Raw genomic sequence first — 24,651 nt, forward strand, 5'->3', positions numbered from 1 at the left:
AAAATATGTCACTTCCTGTTGCCAATAGGTGGCGCTATGACTATAACTGACTATGGGCATGTCAATCTGTTCAGGTTCGGAGTCTCATCAAACATGTGAAGTTTGGGGCAGATTGGACATTGTATGTGTGAGTTATAGCAACTTCATTTTTCATGGCGAATCATCGAAATTCGCCAGGCCGCCACGGACACGCCCTTCAACGAAAACTCAAGATCTTCGCAATTTAACATCGCAAAGGCCTTTAGATTAGGCATACCAAATTTGGTGTTGATTTGAAGAACTCTCTAGGAGGAGTTTGTTAAAATACAACACATGGAAATGACCAAAATTACACAAAATATGCTCATAATATTAAAAATAACCGACTTCCTGTTGGGTTTAGAATTTCGCTCCAAGAGTCTTTTTTGTAGGTATTGGTGTGTTACATATGTGTGCCAATTTTCGTGCATGTACGTGAAACATAGCTGGAAGGCTGTTGATTTTCTTGGTATAGGTGGCGCTGTCGAGCCATTTTGCCACACCCTCTTCTGAATCCTATATCAGACGAAAATTTTCACCAGGTTTGACGCATGTGCAAAGTTTCATGACTTTTTGAGCATGTTAAAGCCCTCAAAAATGCGATTCATTCGGGAGAAGAAGAATAATAATAATAATAATAATAATAAATATAGCTGCAAGCAGCGATGGCGGGCTCAAGCCACCAATGCCATCGCCACCCCGGTGGCATCAGGTAAACTGTGCCCAGCGGGCACATGCATTCACAATATCCCTCTGGCAGTGAAGTTTTAAAGGATAAGGCTGTTAAAGGGTTAATCAGAATCATCAAGACTTTAAAATCACATTCACAGTACAATATATATTTAACTTTAGTAACACTTTACAATAAGATTTCATTTGTAAACATTATGTTAATATGAACAATATTTATATAACATTCATTCATGTCAGTTCATATTCCAAAATTAAACATTAAAACATTGTTTTATTGTGATTTTTTTTCCAAGCACATTTGACCAATTCCAAACCATATCAATCTTAATAACTACCATTATTTTTCATTTAATCATTTATGAGTGCTATACAATAGTCCAGGAAAGCTGGAAGAGAAAAACTCCTTATATTCATGTGTGCAGAATTTTTAGGCATGTTTTCTTTTACAGATGAAATGCGCTAAAAAAAGAGTTTTAACTCCAACTGTAAAGTCGAAAATTATGAAATACCCATGATAAATATCAAACACACATGCAATACAGAAATGGATAAGTTAAGACTTGACCATTGTACAAAAAATGCTGACTGGGTCATGAGGTCAGAAAAGAAGAAGAAAAAAACAGGTCAAGAAGAACTGACAAAAAGAATTGCAAAATAATTAGGAATTAATGTGAAGATTAATTTTTAGTCAATTCTGCAAGACAGACTTTCAGGAAAGGAGGTGGAATAAAAAAGAGCTCCTAAATCTTAATCCCGGATTCTGGAAGATATATTCCTCAAACCATCGGACAAGAGGAGGTGGTGCTGGTCCTTCACGAGTCACTCTAATCTGTTCATAAAGCCTATATATAAAGTCTTAATATATAGTATTTCACAATACTTCATGGTATTTTAATTAAATCATTTTTTGGAATCTTAGATCTCTCAGAACCTAACACATTGTAATTCTGAGACTCCAGGAAAGTGTCAGTTCTGTAAAATGTTGGCGCTGGAGACTAAATGCTCCCTGATAGTTTCACATCTAATTCATTTAACACACACACACACACACACACACACACACATTACCCACAGTGACAGAGGGACAGAGTGACATCAGATGTATGATAGTTTTTTAATTTTCTATCATCCATATAGTGTTGTATAGTCATGAAACTATGCATATTTCCTCAGAATGACTTGTCTTCTATGTGTACATTTTTTTGAAGTGTTTAGAAGCTGCACTTTAAAAAAATAAAAAGACATTTACTGGTTACTTTTTTACTGTTATTTCAATAAATCACCACGACAAAACCATTCAAGCTATCCAAAATTCATTCGCACCTGTTCTGTAAGATAAATTCTTTAAACAGTGGTAAAAGAGGATGTGGGGCTGAACCTTCAAGAGTCACTCAAAACTTATCTGTCCATAAAGCCTATAAAGAATTATTTCTTAATATACAGTTCACAATACTTCAGCTTGTTATTCTAATTAAGTGAGGGTCATTTTATCAGTAAATACATAAAATTCATATTATTTTTCTTTGAAAGATTTCTATAAATGATTTAAATTATATACGTTTCTACAATAATTATTTAAAAGTAATCCTATAGCTCCATCTGGTGGCCATTATTGGTACTAAGAATTGCAAGCTTGATTTATAAGTTATGATAGTTTTAATTTTATGCTGGCTCTTGAAAATGATAAAGCTATGAAACTTACTGTGCTTCCTTCAAATGATGACTTCTACATATATAAAAAATTATGAAGAGTTGAAATTAAAAATTTTAAAGATATCGTAAAATAACTATTGTATTTTTTTATGTTACTTTAATAAATCGCTATGGCCACACCATTTAAGGTATCCTAAACCCATTCGCAATTTAACATCTTCAGTATATTAGCATCATGTTGAAAAAGTTTGGTGTGAACTACTTATGTCTTCTCGGAGGAGTATGAATTCATTTTTACATGCTGATTTTATCATAAATCCACAATAAAATTTCTGAGTTCTGTATCAATCTGTGTTGTTGTTTGTTTATTTTTATTTTTTTTATTTTTCATAGGAAGATAACTGAAAAGATTACTCTCCTTTTTAATAAATGTGCTTATAAACCAAGAACAAGCTATTTATAGCTGTATTTATAAACTGCTTACTACTGACTATTAATATTGGGACAAGGCTTTATAAAGCATAAACTGACTATTTACTAATGAGTGCAGTTATTATAAAGTGTTACCAATGCATTTACTAATGTTAACAAATTAGACATTAATTTACAGTGTTATTAAATCCTTTAATGACTTATAAGCATTTGTGAAAGAAGCTTAGTCTTGATCTGTGAACTGAACAGTTTTACTGTTACATCCATGAGATTTTAAAAATGTAGACATGTCATGTCACAGGATGGAATAGGTCAGTATCAAATGAGTTGAAATTATTATTTGCAGCACAAATAAGTATTTTTAGAATTTTGTTTTTAATTCCTGAAACTGTCAGAAAAGGATAAGGCCTAAGAGATTTCTTAAGCTGTAATGAAAACAGCAATGTTAGCAACAGCAACAAAAAATAACAATTTAAAATACATTTTTTTTTCTGGTGATTAAAGAGATGATTAAGTCTCTCTCTCTCTCTCTCTCTCATTGTGTCTGCCACTCAGCTCATGCCCATCCCCCACTCACACACACACACTCACACACACACATGCACTCAGTCAGCACACATACATTGCTCAAACAGAGGGACAGAGTGAGTTGAGATGTCTGACAGTTTTTTTTTATTTTCTTTTAATCATACAGTGTTGTAAGGTCATGAAACTATGCATATTTCCTCAGAATGATTTGATCTTTGTATGAATTTTTTTTTAAGTGTTTGGAAGCTGCAATTTAAAAATACAAGACAATTAATGATTCCCTTTTTACTGTCATTTCAAAAAATCACCACGACAAAACGGTTCAAGCTAACCAAAATCCGTTCGCAATTTAAGTTCCTCAATGTTTTTTCAACATGTAGACAAAGTTTGGTGAGTATAGTGAACATTTCCTCTGAGGAGAATGCATTAAATCAGAGCTCAATTTAAATATTCAAATCAAAATAGCCAACTTCCTGTTGGTCGTAGCTGATGACTGTGAATTAGAAAGTTGTCCGTCTTGATAAGAACAATTTATGTACCAAGTTTGGTGTCTGTAGCTAAAACTAAACCCCCCACTTTTGACAAAAGGTGGCGCTATAGCGTGCCTCCTTCACGCCCTTTTAAAAGCTTTTCCCATTGTCTAGCTATCACTAATACTGATATGTGTTTTTAGTTTCATGTAAATCTGAGGTTGGTGTCTGCCTCAAACTCATCATAACAGAACATTCAAGTTTGACACGTTGCCATGGCAACGCCATATCAGATATCAATATCCCCACAACAGATTTACATCGGCCGTGTTTTGTCATTATTCTGATGAAGTTTTAAGTAAATCGAGTAAAAATAAGATGCTGAATTCAAAACATTTTGAAAATGACTCACTTCCTGCTGCCAGTTGGTGGCGCTATAACGTTGACTCTTAATAGTCACATATATACGATCGGTATCATACAACGAACAAACCAATGAAGTTTGATAAAATTCAGGAAATGTATGTGGATGTTATTAGACATTTCCTGTTTCTCATTTCTCGCCATAATTTCCACGCCTCGCTACGGGCAAACCGTTCAAGATATCAAAAATCCCCTCGCAATTTTTCGTCCCCAATGTCTTGAGATCATGTTCACCGAGTTTCGTGGCGAACGGGTTGAAAACCTCAGAGGAGTATTTCAAATTCCAGAGCATGCTTTTTTTAAACAGCCCTGAATAGCTGACTTCCTGTTGGGCGGAGCCTATGACATAAAGTGTGAAAGTTGTTCGGCTCAATGAGATCTATAAGTGTACCGAGTTTCATATAAATACATGCAAGTCTGTGTGAGCTATGGTTCAAGATTTCTGAAGGTGTTCCAGGGGGCGCTGTAGAGTCCCTGTGCCACGCCCGGGTCCCAGCCTCTGCGGCGTCCTGATGGCCGCAGATTCCAATGTGTGTGCCAATTTTCAAGAGTTTTTGAGCATGTTAAGGCCCCTAAAAACCCCCGGAAGGTTAAATAAAAAAAAAAAAAAATAATAAGAATAATCCTTAGAAGAACAATAGGGCTCTTCGCCCCTTCGGGCTTGAGCCCTAAATATAGCTGCAAGCAGCGATGTCGGGCTCAAGCCGTCAGTGCAACGCCACCCTGGTGGCATCGGGAAAACTGTGCCCAGCCGGCATAAGCATTTACAGTAACCCTCTGGCAATCAAATTTTAAGGGATATGGCAGTTAAAGGGTTAATCCGACCCATCTAGACTTTGAAATCACATACACAGAGCAATATATATAACTTTAGTAACACTTTATTTTAATATATATAAAAAATTTATAAGTTGTGCATCGTAGCTGACACCTAAATGAACACATTACATTTGGTTTATGACTGCAAGTCTTTCTCCTCAAATGCTATTGAGCTTCAAATTTGCTTTTGAGCCCATGTGAAAAAGTAGCATAATTTACATATGACTTACAGTTTGTTTTAATAAATATCAAACATTCAATTTAATGGTGCATTATAGCTGTCACCTAGATGAACAATTACAGTTGTTTTTATGACTGTAAGTCATTCTTTTCAAATGCTACTGACGTTAGAAAAGTGTATAACAATATCACATGTAACTTTAGAGACGGTCCCTAAATTTGAGACTCTCGAATGTCCAATGTCAAGCCAACTTTATGCCTGTTTTTGTTTTGTTTTTTACTTTATTTTTCTTTTCTCTGTGCCGGATTGCTGATGTCTTTTACCCGGGCATAGATGTCCATCCATCAATTACGAACATTCATCCGCAAATGTCCGAGCGGTCGCGAGCGCGGATGGGAGAATGGCGCATGTTTTATTTTTTTTTTGAGCTACTGGGATGGTGCCCCCTCTGGGAGTTGGTGCCCTACGAAGACTGCGTATTCTGCATATAGGGAGCGGCGGTACTATCTGGAAGATATATTCCTCAAACCGTCGTACAAGAGGAGGTGATGCTAGTACTTCAAGAATCTCTCAAAACCTATCTGTTCATAAAGCCTATATATAAAGTCTTAATATAGTATTCCACAATATGTTGTGCTATTCTAATATTATTGTGGTTTTTTATTGACATTGTTTTTTGCTGTTATTTTTTGTTTTAATATTGTTACTGTTGTTACTTGTTGTACGGTGACCTTGAGTGGTTTGAAAGGCGCCTTAAATAAAATGCATTATTATTATTATTATTATTATTATTATTATTATTATTATTATTATTATTATTATTAGCTGTACACTTGATAAAAAAAAAATTAATATTAACTTGGTGGTGTTAGCGCAGTGGATAAGACGCATGCCTTTGGTGTGAGAGACCCGGGTTTGAATCCACTGTGAGACACCAATGTGTCCCTGAGCAAGACACTTAACCCCTAGTTGCTCCAGAGGCGTGTGACCTCTGCCATATATAGCAATTGTAAGTCGCTTTGGATAAAAGCGTCAGCTAAATGAATAAATGTAAATGTAATGTAACTTATGCAATTGTATATATATATATATATATATATATATATATATATATATATATATATATATATATATATAGTACAGTTTTCTTTTATTGCATCTTGAAATAAATGTTTCTGAGTTCTGTGTTTGTTTATTTTTTTATTTTTTATTTTTTTTTTTAGGAAGATTACAGCCTTTAATCTCCTCAAAATAAATGTGCATATAAACCATTAACAATTTAATTATAGCTGTATTTATAAAATGCTTACTAATGACTATTAATTTTGGGAGTAGGCTAGCAACAGTTGATGTTGAGGCCTAAGATATTTCTTAAGCTGTAATGATGAAAAAACAACAACAACACCAAATTGCTTTTTTTCTGCTGGTGATTAAAGAGATGATTAAGTCTCCCTCCCTCTCTCTCTCTCTCTCTCTCTCTCTCTCTCTCTCTCTCTGACACCAAGCCCATCCCCTCTCCCACACATTCACACAAACTCAGCACACACACTTAACACACACACACTTAACACACAAACACACAAACACACACACACACACACATTACCCAGAGGGACAGTGACATCAGATGTATGGTAGTTTTTTAATTTTCTATCATCCATATAGTGTTGTATAGTCATCAAACGATGCATATTTCCTCAGCATGACTTGTCTTCTATGTGTACATTTTGTTGAAGTGTTTAGAAGCTGCACTTAAAAAAATAAAAGACATTTAGTGGTTCCTTTTTTACTGTTATTTCAAAAAATCACCATGACAAAACCATTCAAGCTATCCAAAATTAATTCGCACCTGTTCTGTAAGATAAATTCTTTAAACAGTGGTAAAAGAGGATGTGATGCTGATCCTTCAAGAGTCACTCCAAGCTTATCTGTCCATAAAGCCTATAAAGAATTATTCTTAATACACAGTATTTCACAATACTTCAGCATATTATTCTAATTAAGTGAGGGTCATTTTATCAGTAAAATACATATTATTTTTCTTTGAAAGATTTCTATAAATGATTTAAATCATACTTGTTTCTACAATAATTATTTAAAAGTAATCATATATCTGGTGGCCATTATTGGTACTAAGAATTGCAAGCTTGATTTATATGTTATGATAGTTTTAATTTTAAGCTGGCTCTTGAAAATGATAAAGCTATGAAACTTACTGTGCTTCTTTCAAATGATGACTTCTACGTATATAAAAAATTATGAAGAGTTGGAATGAAGAATGTTAAAGATATAGTAAAATAACTATTGTATTTTTTTATGTTACTTTAATAAATCGGTATGGCCACACCATTTAAGGTATCCTAAACCCATTCGCAATTTAACATCTTCAGTATATTGGCATCATGTTGAAAAAGTTTGGTGTGAACTACTTGTGTCTTCTTGGAGGAGTATGATTCATTTTCAGGCTGATTTGATCATAAATCCACAATAAAATTTCTGAGTTCTGTATCAATCAGTGTTGTTGTTTGTTTATTTTCATTTTTTTATTTTTCATAGGAAGATAACTGACCCTTTACTCTCCTTTTTAATAAATGTGCTTATAAACCAAGATCGAGCTATTTATAGCTGTATTTATAAGCTGCTTATTAATGACTATTTAAGTAGGGACAAGATTTTATAAAGCATGAACTGACTATTTACTAATGAGTGCAGTTATTATAAAGTGTTACCAATGCATTTACTAATGTTAACAAATTAGACATTATTTTACAGTGTTATAAAATCCTTTAATGACTTATAAGCATTTGTGAAAGTTCTGCTTGCATTACAGCTTAGTCTTCATCTGTGAGCTGAACAGTTTTACTGTTACATCCATGAGATTATGTAAATTAAGATAAATGTCATGTCACAGGATGGAATAGGTCAGTATCAAATGAGATTGAAATTATTATTTGAAGCACAAGTAAGTATTTTTAGAATTTTGTTTTTAATTCCTGAAACTGTCAGAAAAGGATAAGGCCTAAGAGATTTCTTAAGCTGTAATGAAACAGCAATGTTAGCAAACGCAACAAAAAATAACAATTTGGTGATTAAAGAGATGATTAAGTTTCTCTCTCTCTCTTTCTCTCTCTCTCTCTCTCTCTCTCTCTCTCTCATTGTGTCTGCCACTCAGCTCATGCCCATCCCCCACTCACAGACACACACACACACACTCAGTCAGCACACATACATTCCTCAAACAGAGGGACAGAGTGAGTTGAGATGTCTGACAGTTTTTTAATTTTCTTTTAATCATACAGTGTTGTAAAGTCATGAAACTATGCATATGTCCTCAGAATGATTTGATCTCTGTATGAATTTTTTTTTAAGTGTTTGGAAGCTGCAATTTAAAAATACAAGACAATTAATGATTCCCTTTTTACTGTCATTTAAAAAAATCACCACGACAAAACCGTTCAAGCTAACCAAAATCCGTTCGCAATTTAAGTTCCTCAATGTTTTTTCAACATGTAGATAAAGTTTGGTGAGTATAGTGAACATTTCCTGTGAGGAGTATGCATTAAATCAGAGCTCAATTTAAATATTCAAATCAAAATAGCCGACTTCCTGTTGGTCGTAGCTGATGACTGTGAATTAGAAAGTTGTCCGTCTTGAAAAGAACAATTTATGTACCAAGTTTGGTGTCTGTAGCTAAAACCAACCCCCCCACTTTTGACAAAAGGTGGCGCTATAGAGTGCCTCCTTCACGCCCTTTTAAAAGCTTTTGCCATTGTCTAGCTATCACTAATACTGATATGTCTTTTGAGTTTCATGTAAATCTGAGCTTGTTGTCTGCCTCAAACTCACCATAACAGAACATTCAAGTTTGACACGTTGCCATGGCAACACTATATCAGATATCAATGTCCCCACAACAGATTTACATCGGCCGTGTTTTGTCATTATTCTGATGAAGTTTTAAGTAAATAGAGTAAAAATAAGATGCTGAATTCAAAGCATTTGGAAAATGACTCACTTCCTGCTGCCAGTTGGTGGCGCTATAATGTTGACTCTTAATAGTCACATATATACGATCGGTATCATACAACGAACAAACCAATGAAGTTTGATCAAATTCAGGAAATGTATGTGGATGTTATTAGACATTTCCTGTTTCTCATTTCTAGCCATAATTTCCAAGCTTCGCCACGGGCAAACCGTTCGAGATATCAAAAATCCCCTCGCAATTTTTCATCCCCAATGTCTTGAGATCATGTTTACAGAGTTTCGTGGCGAATGGGATGAAAACCTCAGAGGAGTATTTCAAATTCCAGAGCATGCTTTTTGTAAACAGCCCTGAATAGCTGACTTCCTGTTGGGCGGAGCCTATAACATAAAGTGTGAAAGTTGTTCGGCTCAATGAGATCTATAAGTGTACCGAGTTTCATATAAATACATGCTAGTGTGTGTGAGCTATGGTTCAAGATTTCTGACTGTGTTCCAGGGGGCGCTGTAGAGCCCCTGTGCCACGCCCGGGTCCCAGGCTCTGCAGCGTCCTGATGGCCGCAGATTCCAATGTGTGTGCCAATTTTCAAGAGTTTTTGAGCATGTTAAGGCCCCCAAAAACCCCCGGAAGGTTTAATAAAAAATAAAAAAAATAATAATAATAAGAATAATCCTTAGAAGAACAACAGGGCTCTTCGCCCCTTCGGGCTTGAGCCCTAATAATCCTTAGAAGAACAATAGGGCTCTTCGCCCCTTCGGGCTTGAGCCCTAATTAAAGCTGCAAGCAGCGATGATCGGGCCCTCGCACCCGGGCTCACCGCCAGCAAGCGGCTTTAGTAAAAAAAGGCGAACAGCGAGAAATATGCATTTAAAGTCGTAAATATAAGCGGAATATGTCAAAGTCATTTATATGTGCCAATCTTCCTTTTGCCAGCAGGTGGCGCTATCATTATAATGGAATATTTTCCTTCAGATGTGTTCAGGCCCAAGACTATTATTGAACATTTGAAGTTTGGGGAAGATCGAATATTTTATGCCTGAGTTACAACAACTTCTCTTCCTATGGCGAGAAATCAATTTTGTCATGGCCCCATGGACACAACCTTTAACAAAAACTCAAGATAGACTGACCACAAAAAATGTCTAGGAGTAGTTTGCCACAGCATAAAATATGACACTTCCTGTTGCCAATAGGGTGCACTATATATCTTTGTTGTTCTGTCCTTTCATCTGCTCACTGCATTCGTTAACTTATAAGCGTTTTTTTTAAAGTAAAAATTGCTTCCATTTCAGTCTCTTTCAGTATAAGTGTTTATATAAATGTTAATTAAAGCTTAGTTAAAATATTTTAATACATTATTAATAATATTTTTTTAATTACATTTTTATTTTAAGATTAGTTTATGTACTGTGAAATAACATAAAAAAGATTAATAAATGATCTGAAAAATAGATTGTTCATTGTTAGTTAATGTAAACCAAAGAGAGCTTATTATAAATTGTTGCAAAACACTTTTCATGATCTATAACCATTTTTAAAAATACTTTTATTGATCTATAAACATTTCTGAAATTATTATATTAAACTATATTACCATTAAAATTCATTAAATTTTTTAAATACATATTATTTTACTTTGAAAGATTCTTATAAATGATTTAAATGCTGTATACACGTTTCTAAAACAATTATTTAAAAGTAATCCTATAGCTCCATCTGGTGGTGGCCATGATAGGTATTACACACTGCACGTTTGGCGTTTCTTTCTGAACCAGTCCGAATGAAGCATTCCTAAATGGAGCACGAGAACAGGACAGACTGTGCATATGCCTATGCAAGGCCAGGTTCACAAGCTCTATCCGTAATGCATATTTTTTTCAGAGCCCATGTTAATGTTTCAGAGCATTCACACTGCACATGGTAAAAGATGTGAACAGAAAAGGTTAGAAGTAGAAAGGTGTGAAAAGAATGAATATCTATCGCATGAGCATAGAGAGAATTGTGAGTGCACAGGACACAGTTTGAGCAGAGGACGCGTTTTGTGACAAAGTAAAGGAAATGTCCATGCAAGCGGAGAGATTCATGCTCGCGCATTATTTTAATGTGTTTTTGCGTTACAATAACATGCTCTCGCTGCTGCATCTGAACGACATACACATACTGTATACAATGTGCAAACAGTGAACCTGTATAATGTATAACAAATCTATTTCAACACCTGAAACATGGCTACAATGAGCTCTATGACCAATGCATGACAAGAAGACATGCCTAAAAATTCAGCACTCCTGAATATGAGCTTTTCACTTCCAGCCTTCGAGGACAATTATATATTTATCTCATAAATAATGAAATACCAAATATATAGTATTTATTAAGATTGATGTGATTTGAAATTGGTAAAATGTGCGTGGAAAAAAAATGTCATCAGAATATCAACGTGCCTTATTATTATGCACTTTGTGAAAAAGCATTTTTAACAATTTTATTGATCTATAAGCATTTGTAAAATATTTTTGCCTGCATTACAGCTTAGTCATTATCTGTGAGCTGAACTGTTTTACTGTAAAATGAGCAAGATTGTGTAAATTCAGGTCATGTCATGTCACAGAATGTCTGTCATAGGTCAGTATCAAATAAGTTTAAAATTATTATCAGAATAAAAAAATATATACAAGTCAACGTGTATGTATTTTTAAAATCTTTTTTTTTATCTTGCAATTAACATAATTCTTAACCTTATTATATAAAATCATTTTGTTTGAACCCTACAAATTGTACTAGGTTTTTTTCATCCCTAAAACTGACAGAAAATGATAGAGAGATTTCTTAAGCTGTAATGATGAAAAAAATCAACAACACACAATTACTGTTTATTTTTCTGGTGATTAAAGAGTTGTTAACTCTCTCTCTCTCTCTCTCTCGCTCTCTGTCAGGCAGGCCCTCAAGCACCCCACCCCCTCCCCCTCCCTTCCCTCACACAGAGAGAATGCCTCAGAGTGAGATCAGATGTCTGGCAGTTTTATAATTTTCTTTTAATCATACAGTGTTGTAAAGTCATGCAACTATGCATATTTTTTCAGAATCGCATGTTCTCTAAATAAAAAATGGTTTTGAAATGTTTGGAAGCTGCAATTTAAATATACAAGACAAATAATGTTTCCCTTTTTAATATTATTTCAAAAATCCCCACGGCAAAACCGTTCAAGCTATCCAAAATCCATCTGCAATTTAAGTTCCTCAATGTTTTTTTCAAAATGTAGACAACGTTTGGTGTGTATAGTGCACGTCCCCTGTGAGGAGTATGCATTAATTCACAGCCGAATTTGCCCAAAAATAAAAATAAAAATAGCTGACTTCCTGTTTGTCATAGCTTATGACTGTGAATTAGAAAATTGTCCGTCTTAATAAGAACAATTAATGTACCAAGTTTGGTGTCTGTAGCTATAACTAACCCCCCCATTTTTGACAAAAGGTGGCGCTATAGAGTGCCTCCTTCACGCCCTTTTAAAAGCTTTTGCCATTGTCTAGATATCATTAATACTGATATGTGTTCTGAGTTTCATGTAAATCTGAGCTTGTTGTCTGCCTCAAAATCACCATAACAGAATATTCAAGTTTGACACGTTGCCATGGCAACACTATATTAGATATCAGTATACCCACAACAGATTTTCATCTGCCGTGTTTTGTCATTATTCTGATGAAGTTTGAAGCAAATAGAGTAAAACTAAGATACTGAATTCAAAGCATTTGGAAAATGACACACTTCCTGCTGCCAGTTGGTGGCGCTGTAACTTTGACACCTTATAGTTACATATATGCGAGCAACATATTACAATGAACAAACCGATGAAGTTTGATGAAACTCAGGAAATGTATGTGGATGTTATTAGGCACTTCCTGTTTCAAATTTTGTGCCCTAAATTCAACGCCTCACCACGGGCGAACCGTTCGAGATATCAAAAATCCCCTCGCAATTTTTCATCCTCAATGTCTTGAGATCATGTTCACTAAGTTTTGTTGCGAACGGGTGGAAAACCTCAGAGGAGTATTTCAAATTCCAGAGCATGCTTTTTTTAAACAGCCCTGAATAGCTGACTTCCTGTTGGGCGGAGCCTATGACATAGAGCATGAAAGTTGTTCAGCTCAATGAGATCTATAAGTGTACTGAGTTTCATATAAATACATGCAAGTATGTGTGAGCTATGGTTCAGGATTTTCTGACGGTGTTCCAGGGGGCGCTGTAGAGCCCCTGTGCCACGCCCGGGTTCCAGTCTCTGCGGCGACCTGATGGCCGCAGGTTCCAATGTGTATGCCAATTTTCAAGAGTTTTTGAGTATGTTAAGGCCCCCAAAAACCCCCGGAAGGTTAAAAAAAAAAAAAAAATAATAAGAAATATAGCTGCAAGCAGCGATGGCGGGCTCAAGCCACCAATGCCATAACCCCCCCGTGGCATCAGGTAAACTGTGCCCAGCGGGCACATGCATTCACAATATCCCTCTGGCAGTGAGGTTTTAAAGGATACGGCAGTTAAAGGGTTAATCCGAATCATCTAGACTTTAAAATCACATTCACAGAACAATATATAAATATATATAACTTTAGTAACACTGTACAATAAGATTTCATTTATAAACATTATGTTAACACGAACAATATTTATATAGCATTCATTCATGTCAGTTAATATTCCAAACTTAAACATGAAAAAAATAGTTTTATTGTGATTTTTTTCCAAGTACATTTTACCAATTCCAAACCATATCAATCTTAATAACTACCATTATTTTTTATTTAATCATTTATGAGTGCTATATAATAGTCCAGGAAAGCTGGAAGAGAAAAACTCCTTATATTCATATGTGTAGAATTATTAGGCTTGTTTTCTTTTACAGATGAAATGCGCTAAAATAGAGTTTTAACTCAAACTGTAAAGTCGAAAATTATGAAATACCCATGAGAAATATCAAACACAAATGCAATACAGAAATGGATAAGTTAAGACTTGACCATTGTACAAAAAATGCTGACTGGGTCATGAGGTCAGAAAAGAAGAAGAAAAAAACAGGTCAAGAAGAACTGACAAAAAGAATTACAAAATAATTAGGAATTAATGTGAAGATTAATTTTTAGTCAATTATGCAAGACAGACTTTCAGGAAAGGAGGTGGAATAAAAATGAGCTCCTAAATCTTAATCCCAGATTCTGGAAGATATATTCCTCAAACCATCGGACAAGAGGAGGTGGTGCTGGTCCTTCACGAGTCACTCTAATCTGTTCATTAAGCCTATATATAAAGTCTTAATATATAGTATTTCACAATACTTCATGGTATTCTAATTAAATCATTTTTTGGAATCTTAAGTCTCTCAGAGCCTGACACCGAGTAATTCTGGAGACTCCAGGAAAGTGGCAGTTCTGTAAAATGTTGGCGCTGGAGACTAAATGCACCCTGATAGATTCACACCTAATTCACTTAACACACACACACACACACACACATTACCCACAGTGACAGTGGAACTGAGTGACATCAGATGTATGATAGTTTTTTAATTTTCTATCATCCATATAGTGTTGTATAGTCATGAAACTATGGTCATGAGACCAGTCATTCTGAGGAAATATGCCTCAGAATGACTGGTCTTCTATGTGTACATTTTTTTGAAGTGTTTAGAAGCTGCACTTTAAAAAAATAAAAAGACATTTACTGGTTCCTTTTTTACTATTATTTCAAAAAATCACCACGACAAAACCATTCAAGCTATCCAAAATTCATTCACACCTGTTGTGTAAGATTAATTCTTTAAACAGTGGTAAAAGAGGATGTGGTGCTGAACTTTCAAGAGTCACTCAAAACGTATCTGTCCATAAAGCCTATAAAGAATTATTCTTAATATACAGTTCACAATACTTCAGCATGTTATTCTAATTAAGCGAGGGTCATTTTATCAGTAAAATACATACAATTCATTATTATTTTTTTTTTAAGATTTCTATAAATGATTTAAATCATACTCGTTTCTACAATAATTATTTAAAAGTAATCCTATAGCTCCCTCTGGTGACCATTATTGGTACTAAGAATTGCAAGCTTGATTTATAAGTTATGATAGTTTTAATTTTATGCTGGCTCTTGAAAATGATAAAGCTATGAAACTTACTGTGCTTCCTTCAAATGATGACTTCTACTTATATAAAAAATTATGAAGAGTTTGGAATGAAAAAATTTAAAGATATAGTAAAATAACTATTGTATTTTTTATGTTACTTTAATAAATCTCTATGGCAACACCATTTAAGCTATCCTAAACCTATTCACAATTTAACATCTCAGTATATTGGCATCATGTTGAAAAAGAATTTGATCATAAATCCACAATAAAATTTCTGAGTTCTGTATCAATCTGTGTTGTTGTTTGTTTATTTTTATCTTTTATTTTTCATAGGAAGATAACTGACCCTTTACTCTCCTTTTTAATAAATGTGCTTATAAACCAAGGACAAGCTATTTATAGCTGTATTTATAAACTGCTTACTACTGACTATTAATGTTGGGACAAGGCTTTATAAAGCATGAACTGACTATTTACTAATGAGTGCAGTTATTATAAAGTGTTATCAATGCATTTGCTAATGTTAACAAATTAGACATTATTTTACAGTGTTATCAAATCCTTAAATGACTCATAAGCATTTGTGAAAGTTCTGCTTGCATTACAGCTTAGTATTGATCTGTGAGCTGAACAGATTTACTGTTACATCCATGAGATTATGTAAATTCAAATAAATATAATGTCACAGGATGTCATAGGTCAGTATCAAATGAGTTTGAAATTATTATTTGCAGCACAAATAATTTTTTTTTTTTAGGATTTTTAAAAATCCCTAAAACTGTCAGAAAAGGATAAGGCCTAAGCTATTTCTATGTGAGTGGCTAAATTTATTTTTGTTTTTATAATTGTAATACACAAACTATGAAATTATACAAAATGTATAAAAAGGTAAATAAATAAATACGCACACATTAAAAAAGCAGCCAAGTCGAATGAGTTTCCTTTTTTATATAGATTAAAATTGAAGACAGAAAGACAGCTGTTTTCGTTTATATTCGCCAAGCTATTTTGAAATAATCTTGTCCGTTATGTGTTCATTCGTACGACGAAATGCAGAAACCTGCAGCTCGAGAGAAATGTTATTCTGCCAGTCGCGCTTTCAAATAGTCTTGCACACTTAAACTGGTCACAAACACCTGCATTTAGCTCTTGTTGTGTTACAATGGGTTTATTGTGTGCATTTGTGGTAATATTTTATTTAAAAAAGCTCTTAAACAAGAATAAATTCGTTTGTTTTGAGCTCGACACTGTACGCGCTGATCGGAGCGGTGATTTCAGATAGGCAGCCACAAATATTTCATTTTCACACAAACAGTTCAAAAACATCTGAATTTAGCTCTTGGTGTGTTCTAATTGGTTGATTGTGTGATATCGCTGTAATAATTTATTTTTAAAAGCTTTAAAACAGGAATAAATTCGTTATTCTGAGCTCTTTACTCCAGACGCTCGTGATCACAGCGGTGATTCATCTCTCCTATTTCTCACGTATCTCTGGCCAGAAATAATTTATCCTTGAGCCCTGAACCGGTAATAATCAGATATGTTGGTTTAGCTTGTCAGTGTGAATTAAATCTAACTATTTATGTGTATTATTAACCGATTTAAAAGTGAAAGTAAAAGTCCGGTAATTGCACCTGTAGGGGCGCAATTTCTCTCAGACAATGGAAGTCTGAAGCACATATACTCAAACAGAGTGACAGAGTGAGATGAGATGTCTGACAGTTTTTTTATTTTCTGTTATCCATACAGTGTTGTAAAGTCGTGAAACTATCCATATTTACTCAGAATGACTTTTTTTCTGTATGAAAAAAGGTTTGGAAGTGTTTGGAATTTAAAAATGCAGGACAATTAATAATTCAATTTTTACTGTCATTTAAAAAAATCACCACGACAAAACCGTTCAAGCTATCCAAAATCCATTGGCAATTTAAGTTGTTTAAAATGTTTTGGCATCATGTAGACAAAGTTTGGTGTGTATAGTGTTACTCTCCTCTGAGCAGTATGCATTAATTCACAGCTAAATGTAAAAAAAAATCCACATTCAAATCAAAATAGCTGACTTCCTGTTGATCGTAGCTGATGACTGTGAATTAGAAAGTTGTCCGTCTTGATAAGAAAAATTTTTGTACCGAGTTTGGTGTCTGTAGCTAAAACTAACCCCCCCACTTTTGACAAAAGGTGGCGCTATAGAGTGCCTCTTCCACGCCCTTTTAAAAGCTTTTTCCATTGTCTAGCTATCAAGAATACTAATATGTGTTTTGAGTTTCATGTAAATCTGAGGTTGTTATCTGCCTCAAAATCACCATAACAGAATATTCAAGTTTGACACGTTGCCATGGCAACAATATATAAGATATCAATATCCCCACAACAGATTTACATCGGCCATGTTTTGTCATTATTCTGATGAAGTTTGAAGCAAATCGAGTAAAAATAAGATGCTGAATTCAAAGCATTTTGAAAATGACACACTTCCTGCTGCCAGTTGGTGGCGCTATAACTTTAACTCTTAATAGTCACATATATACGATCGGTATCATACATCGAACAAACCGATGAAGTTTGATCAAACTCAGGAAATGTATGTGGATGTTATTAGGCATTTCCTGTTTCTCACTTTTTGCCCTAATTTCAACGCCTCGCCACGGGCAAACCGTTCGAGATATCAAAAATCCCCTCGCAATTTTTCATCCCCAATCTCTTGAGATCATGTTCACCGAGTTTGGTGGCAATCAAGTAAAAAACCTATGACAAGTATATCAAATTCCAGAGCATGCTTTTTTTAAACAGCCATGAATAGCTGACTTCCTGTTGGGCGGAGCCTTTGACATAGAGCGCGAAAGTTGTTCAGCTCAATGAGATCTACAAGTGTACTGAGTTTCATATAAATATATGCAAGTGTGTGTGAGCTATGGTTCAAGATTTCTGACTGTGTTCCAGGGGGCGCTGTAGAGCCCCTGTGCCACGCCCGGGTCCCAGTCTCTGTGGCGTCCTGATGGCCGCAGATTCCAATGTGTGTGCCAATTTTCAAGAGTTTTTGAGCATGTTAAGGCCCCCAAAAATGCCCGGAAGGTTTAAAAAAAAATAAAAAAAATAATAATAATAATAATAAATATAGCTGCAAGCAGCGATGTCGGGCTCAAGCCATCAGTGCAACGCCACCCTGGTGGCATCGGGAAAACTGTGCCCAGCGGGCATAAGCATTTACAGTAACCCTCTGACAATCAAGTTTTAAGGGATGTGGCAGTTAAAGGGTTAATCCGACCAATCTAGACTTTGAAATCACATACACAGAACAATATATATAACTTTAGTAACACTTTATTTTAAAATGTATAAAAAATGTATAAGGTGTGCATTGTAGCTGACACCTATATGAACACATTACAATTGTTTTGTGACTACAAGTCTTTCTTCTCAAATGCTATTGAGTGGTCGCGAACGCGGATGGGAGAATGGCGCATATTTGTTTTGGTTTTTTTGAGCAACTGGTGCCCCCTCTGGGAGTTGGTGCTCTACGAAGACTGCATACTCTGCATATAGGGAGCGGCGGTACTATCTGGAAGATATATTCCTCAAACCATCGTACAAGTGAAGGTGATGCTAGTCCTTCAAGAATCGCTCAAAACCTTTTCAAGTGTACAGTTTCCTTTTATTGCATCTTGAAATAAATATTTCTGAATTCTGAATCAAACTGGGTTGTGTTTATTGATTTATTTTATAAGACAACTGAAACTTTAATCTCCTTTGTAATATATGTGCTTTTAAACCAAGAACAATGTAATTAGAGATGTATTCCTGCTTAATAATGACTATTATTAAGGGAAAAGGCTTTATAATCATGAACTATTTACTAATGCTTAGCTAATGAGTGCAGTTATTATAAAGTGTTACCAATGCATTTACTAATGTTAACAAATTAGACATTATTATACAGTGTTACCAAACCCTTTAATAATTTATTAGTGTTTTGTAATGATTTTAATGACCTATAAGCATTTGTGAAATAGTTTTGCTTGCATTGCAGCTTAATCTGTCAGTTGAAGAGTTTTACTGTTACATCCATGAGATTAATAAATGTCATGTCACGTCACAGGTTGTCATAGGTCAGTATCAAATGAGTTTGAAATTATAATTTGCAGCACAAATAAGGCTTCTTAGGATGTTTTTAAATCCCAAAAACTGTCAGAAAAGGATAAGGCCTAAGAGATTTCTTAACCTGTAATGAAAGGAAAAAAACACCACCATTAGCAACAACAAAAACAATAACAATTTAAAATATAGATTTTTTTTTCCTGATTATTAAAGGAATGATTAGGTCTCTCTCTCTCTCTCTCTCTCTCTCTCTGCCAGACAGCCCCTCCCTACAATCCACACACACTGTCAGTCACCAAAGATTCACAGTCACCAACCCCCTCACACTCACACTCCCCCTCCCTCTCCCCCTCCCTTTCCTCACACAGACGGAGTGGCCAGAGTGAGATCATGTCAGTTGAGAAGTCTGACAGTTTTTTCTTTTCTTTTATCCATACAGTGTTGTAAAGTCATGAAACTATGCATATTTCCTCATAATGATTTGATCTCTGTATGAAAACATGCCTTGAAGTGTTTGGAAGCTGCAATTTAGACATACAATACAATTAATGTTTCCCCTTCTTACTGTCATTTCAAAAAATCACCACGTCAAAACCGTTCAAGCTAACCAAAATCCGTTCGCAATTTAAGTTCCTCGATGTTGTTTCTTCATGTAGTCAAAGTTTGGTGTGTATAGTGTACTTCCCATGTGAGGAGTATGCATTAATTCACAACTGTAAAATCTCAAAAATACACATTCAAATCAAAATAGCTGACTTCCTGTTGATCGTAGCTTATGACTGTGAATTAGAAAGTTGTCCGTCTTGATAAGAACAATTTAAGTACCGAGTTTGGTGTCTGTAGCTAAAACTAAATAAAATGCATTATTATTATTATTAGCTGTACACTTGCTAAACATTTTTAAATATAAACTTATGCAATTGTGTGTATATATATATATATATATATATATATATATATATATATATATATATATATATATATATATATATATATATAAATTCAAGTGTACAGTTTTCTTTTATTGCATCTTGAAATAAATATTTATGAGTTCTGTGTTTGTTTATTTTATTTATTTTATTTTTTATTTTACATTTTTTTTAGGGAGATTACAGCCTTTAATCTCCTCAAAATAAATGTGCATATAAACCATGAACAATTTAATTATAGCTGTATTTATAAAATGCTTACTAAAATATTAATTTTGGGAGAAGGCTATATAAAGCATGAACTGACTATTTACTAATGCTTAGCTAAGAATTGCAGCTATTATGAAGTGTTACCAATGCATTTACTAATGTTAACAATTGAGACATTATTTTAAAGTGTTACCAAATCCTTAAATAATTTAAAAGTGTTTTGTTATGATTTCATTAACCTATAAGCATTTGTGAAATAGTTCTGCTTGCATTAAAGCTTAGTCTTCATCTGTGAGCTGAACAGTTTTACTGTTACATCCTTGAGATTATGTAAATTCAAATAAATGTCATGTCACAGGGTGACAGAGGTCAGTATCAAATGAGTTTGAAATTATTATTTGCAGCACAAATAAGGTTTTTTAGGATTTTTTTTAATCCCTGAAACTGTCAGAAAAGGATAAGGCCTAAGATATTTCTTAAGATGTAATGATAACAGCACAATTAGCAACAACAACAAAAAAATAACTATTTAAAATACAGTTTTTTTTTCTGGTGATTAAAGAGATGTTTAAGTCTCTCTCTCTCTCTCTCTCTCTCTCTCTCTGTCTGTCTGCCACTCAGCTCACACCCCTCCCCCACTCACACTCACACACACACACAGAGTCAGCACACAGAGTGACAGAGTGAGATCAGATGTCTGACAGTTTTTTAATTTTCTTTTAATCATACAGTGCTGTAAAGTCATGAAACTATGCATATTTCCTCAGAATCACTGGTTTTCTAAATTAAAAATGTTTTTTAAAGGTTTGGAAGCTGCAATTTAAAAATACAAGACGATTAATGTTTCACTTTTTACTGTCATTTCAAAAAATCACCACGACAAAACCGTTCAAGCTAACCAAAATCTGTTCGCAATTTAAGTTCCTCGATGTTTTTTCTTCATGTAGACAACGTTTGGTGTGTATAGTGTACTTCCCCTGTGAGGAGTATTCATTAATTCACAACTGTAAAATCTCAAAAATACACATTCAAATCAAAATAGCCGACTTCCTGTTGATCGTAGCTGATGACTGTGAATTAGAAAGTTGTCCGTCTTGAAAAGAACAATTTATGTACCAAGTTTGGTGTCTGTAGCTAAAACTAACCCCCCCACTTTTGACAAAAGGTGGCGCTATAGAGTGCCTCCTTCACGCCCTTTTAAAAGCTTTTGCCATTGTCTAGCTATCACTAATACTGATATGTGTTTTGAGTTTCATGTAAATCTGAGCTTGTTGTCTGCCTCAAACTCACCATAACAGAACATTCAAGTTTGACACGTTGCCATGGCAACACTATATCAGATATCAATATCCCCACAACAGATTTACATCGGCCGTGTTTTGTCATTATTCTGATGAAGTTTTAAGTAAATCGAGTAAAAATAAGATGCTGAATTCAAAGCATTTGGAAAATGACACACTTCCTGCTGCCAGTTGGTGGCGCTATAACGTTGACTCTTAATAGCCACATATATACAATCGGTATCATACAACGAACAAACCCATGAAGTTTGATCAAATTCAGGAAATGTATGTGGATGTTATTAGACATTTCCTGTTTCTCATTTCTCGCCATAAGTTCCATGCCTCGCCACGGGCAAACCGTTCGAGATATCAAAAATCCCCTCGCAATTTTTCATCCTCAATGTCTTGAGATCATGTTCACCGAGTTTCGTGGCGAACGGGTTGAAAACCTCAGAGGAGTATTTCAAATTCCAGAGCATGCTTTTTTTAAACAGCCCTGAATAGCTGACTTCCTGTTGGGCGGAGCCTATGACATAAAGTTTGAAAGTTGTTCGGCTCAATGAGATCTATAAGTGTACCGAGTTTGATATAAATACATGCAAGTGTGTGTGAGCTATGGTTCAAGAATTCTGACTGTCTTCCAGGGGGCGCTGTAGAGCCCCTGTGCCACGCCCGGCTCCCAGCCTCTGCGGCGTCCTGATGGCCGCAGATTCCAATGTGTGTGCCAATTTTCAAGAGTTTTTGAGCATGTTAAGGCCCCCAAAACACCCCGGAAGGTTTAATAAAAAATAAAAATAATAATAATAATAATAACAAGAATAATCCTTAGAAGAACAATAGGGCTCTTCGCCCCTTCGGGCTTGAGCCCTAATAAGAATAATCCTTAGGGGAACAATAGGGCTCTTCGCCCCTTCGGGCTTGAGCCCTAATAAGAATAATCCTTAGAAGAACAATAGGGCTCTTCGCCCCTTCGGGCTTGAGCCCTAATAATCCTTAGGGGAACAATAGGGCCCTGCGCCCATTGGCTCGGGCCCTAATAACAAATAATCCTAAAGAAAACAATAGGGCTCTCGCCCTCCAGGCTTGAGCCCTAATAATAACAAATAATCCTAAGGAAAACAATAGGGCTCTCGCCCTCCAGGCTTGAGCCCTAAAAAAGGCTATACCTGATCTTGTCTGGTCTCGGAAGCTAAGCAGGTTTGGGCCTGGTGAGTACATGGATGGGAGACTGCCTGGGAATACCAGGGCTTTAAACTTTTTGGAAATTGTTCACTGGTTAGTACTTGAATGAGAGACTTGAATGAGAGACTGTTTGATTTTAAAGGGAATTTATGATGATATTTTTAGGAAAGAAGGAGTCAATCCAAGAATGGGGTTAGGTTTAATGAAAATAATTTATAAGAGACAAGGTGATAAAACAAATTTGAAGAATTTTAGACCCATCACAATGCTAAATACTGATTTTAAGATTTTAGCTAAAGTTTTAGCTAATAGATTGAAGAATGTAATGCCAAGTATAATTGAAACTAATCAAGCATATGGTGTAAAAGGGAGGGACATAGCAGACATTACAAGTAGCATAAGAGACATAATAAGTTATATAAAAGAAAAGGAAAGGAAAGCATATGTTATTAGGTTGGATTTTGAAAAAGCATTTGATAGAGTGGAGCATAAATTCTTATTTTCTGTTTTAAAGAAGTTCGGGTTTGGGGAAAATTTTATTAAATGGATTGCAATTTTATACAAGGATATCTTAACGAAAGTAAAATGTAATGGATTTTTAAGTCAACCTTTTAAAGTTTTAAGGTCCATAAGGAAGGGGTGTCCGTTATCAGCACAGCTTTATTCTTTGGTGGCGGAACCTTTAGGAATTTTAATAAATAAGGAGGAAGGAATAAAAGGAATAAATATGGAAGAGGAAGGGGAATTTAAGAAAATCCTTCAATACGCAGATGATACAACAGTTGTGGTGGAAAATATGGAAAGCGTTAAAAAGGTTATGGAAAAAATGCAATACTATTGTGATGGGACGGGTGCAAAAATCAATGAAGAAGAAACTGTGTATATGAAATTGGTTATATGAAGGGGTGGTTTTAGCAAAGAATGAAAAAGTGGCAGTAGATAATATGTGGGAAGGGATAGTAGGTGGAATGGAGAGAAGGCTGATTTTTTGGAGAAGCGTGTTTTTAAGTTTGAGGGGAAAAATATTAATTGTGAATTTGTTAATGTTGTCTAAAATGTGGTATGTTTTACATGTGATGCCATTGCCAAACTGGGTTTTAAAAAGGATAAAGAAATGTGTTTTAGAGTTTTTATGGGATTAAAAAGCCTCCAAGGATTGCTTATTTTACATTAATAGGGCAGCTGGATGAGGGAGGGATGGGTTTAGTGGATGTTGAACAAAAAATTAAAAGTATGAGGGTGAAAGTTGTTAAAAAATATCTGGATAGGACAAACAAAGCTGAATGGAAAAAAAATGATGGGTTTTTATCTAAATAAATGTGGGAATTTTAAATTGGGGGATAATATTTTATGGATGAAACTCAAAAATTGGATGCTAGAGGGTATAACCAGGATTTTATCAGGAAGTTTTAAGTGCTTGGAGACTTTTTTTAACAAAGGTTGATTTTAATCCGAAGGGGAGGGAAGTTGTTTTAAATCAACCTTTGTTTCTGAATGGAAAGATAAAGCTACAAGAGCAGGATATCTATTTTAAAAAATGGATGAAGGTGGGAATTTTAAAAATACGAGATGTTTTATGGGAATATAAAGAAGGATTTTTACCTTTGCAGGTCATTATAGATGCTATGGAA

General features: G+C 34.8%; 1 long non-coding RNA gene across 1 annotated transcript; it reads left to right on the plus strand.

Annotated features, from left to right (window-relative positions):
- Positions 1–1,207: 1,207 nt before the first annotated feature.
- On the plus strand, positions 1,208–14,921 carry LOC127965866 (uncharacterized). The gene is made up of 2 exons (XR_008155499.1): positions 1,208–1,432; positions 14,372–14,921. It is a non-coding gene; the product is annotated as an uncharacterized LOC127965866 (long non-coding RNA).
- The last annotated feature ends 9,730 nt before the right edge of the window (positions 14,922–24,651 follow it).

This window comes from Carassius gibelio, chromosome B10 (assembly GCF_023724105.1).
Source record: "Carassius gibelio isolate Cgi1373 ecotype wild population from Czech Republic chromosome B10, carGib1.2-hapl.c, whole genome shotgun sequence".
In the NCBI taxonomy this organism is placed as follows: domain Eukaryota; kingdom Metazoa; phylum Chordata; class Actinopteri; order Cypriniformes; family Cyprinidae; genus Carassius; species Carassius gibelio.